The sequence below is a fragment of the Echinops telfairi genome, unplaced genomic scaffold (assembly GCF_000313985.2).
Source record: "Echinops telfairi isolate 266 unplaced genomic scaffold, ASM31398v2 ScPeMD7_53;HRSCAF=182, whole genome shotgun sequence".
NCBI lineage: Eukaryota > Metazoa > Chordata > Mammalia > Afrosoricida > Tenrecidae > Echinops > Echinops telfairi.
Window position 1 is genome coordinate 2,781,723 of NW_022103951.1, and position 1,670 is coordinate 2,783,392.

General features: G+C 45.9%; 1 pseudogene; it reads left to right on the forward strand.

Annotated features, from left to right (window-relative positions):
* LOC101644918 overlaps positions 1-1,190 on the forward strand; it is a 2,890-nt pseudogene extending 1,700 nt beyond the window's left edge.
* The last annotated feature ends 480 nt before the right edge of the window (positions 1,191-1,670 follow it).

The following is a 1,670-nucleotide window of genomic DNA, read 5'->3' on the forward strand; positions in this document are numbered from 1 at the left end:
CCCCCTCCTCCCCCTCACCCATGTCCCCCCAGAACCATTGGTCCCACTGTTTTCTCCTCCAGATTGTTTACCCAGGTATGCTCCCTTCTTGATCACTTTGTTTTGAGGGGTTCAGACCGTGCTGCTTCCCCACCATGTGACCCCAGAAATGTTGTGGACACAGTCTTCAGTGAGGCCTTGCTGAAGAGGAATCAAGACCTGGTTCCCAATCTGCTCAACAGGCTTCTATCCTTACTCTGGTGACAAAAACTAAACTATGTGATTGACAATTTGATTGGGGGCCCAGGGACATTTGAAATTCAAATTGAAGAAGTTCAACAAGTGGGACCCTAGAAAAAGGGAACTGTGACTACAGGACATGATGTGGCTGACTTGGGGGTCATCCTGAAGATGCTGCCAACACTGGAAGCCATTGCAGCCCTGGGGCACAATGTTATGGAAAGCCCAAGAGCACAAGATCCTGCTGAAGTGTTGGCCATGCCAGCCAGTGTAGCTGGATGTGAGATCAGTTCTTCTGATACTACAGTGACTACTCATTACAACAATGCCCCACCCCCAACTCCAAAAACTACATTTGGATATCAAGTTTTCCAAACTTCATTTGGATATCAAGGGACTGCAGTGTCCCTTAGCAGCTATCAAGCATGTTCGCTGGTTTGGGGAAACTGCTTCTCAGTCCACAGTTAAAGTTTTCATTGGCCTGCTGAAACACATGAGGATTCGTTTTCTGGGTTTTGAACCCCTCACACTGTGGGTTCTTGACCTACTGGAGTACTATGCGCTGATGAATAACCACACCAGACATCCTTTGGCCTTCCGTGTGGCATGCAGGCATTGCTTACAGACTCTGGCTGCAGGATCATGTCTGCAAGGCTCAGTGGGCATCATTGACCCCTGTGAGGGTGGCAACTTCAGAGAACACACTGTCATGACCCTGGAACAGCAGGATATGGTCTGCTACACAGCTCAGACTTTGGTCCCAATCCTCTCACATGGAGGCTTCCAGAAGTTCCTTGGCCAGGAAGGTAATGTCTGTTATCTTGCTTCTGAAATATCTACCTGGGATGGAGGGATCGTGGCACCTTCAGAGAATGCTTATGAGACTTCACCAGAGAAAAAGGAAGGGGGAGAATACAGAAAAACCACCTCTGTAAGGAGAAGATGAGGCAAGCATGGAGACTCAGGAGTAACCCCCACCACCACCTTTATTGCTCAAGGAGAAGATTTGGAGCCTAAATTAACTGCTTCTGGACATTATTACATGGTGGCATAACTGTAGGATAGGGGAGATGGCAGGAAGGGAAATATGTAGGAGGAAGTGTCACCCTACTGGTTCTGATAACTGAGCAGCTGGAAATCTTCTAGTTGCGACTGTCACCCCATCTATAGGGAAGCAGAATACCAACTTTTCCTAACTCTAGAACCCCTTCGGAACTTCTCAACCGGTACTTTATTGTTGAGATAGTGTGAACTGTTAAGGTCTGGGTTTTTGTTTTTTTTAAAGAACAACTACTAAAACACTTTGTAGTAGGAAAAGGGAGAACTCGGAGGCAAAGGGCATTGATAGAGGTCTAAATACAAGCATGTACATATGTAAATATATTTATATATGATGATAGGGAAACAGATTTATGTGCATATATTTATATGATAATTATCAAGGTAGCAGA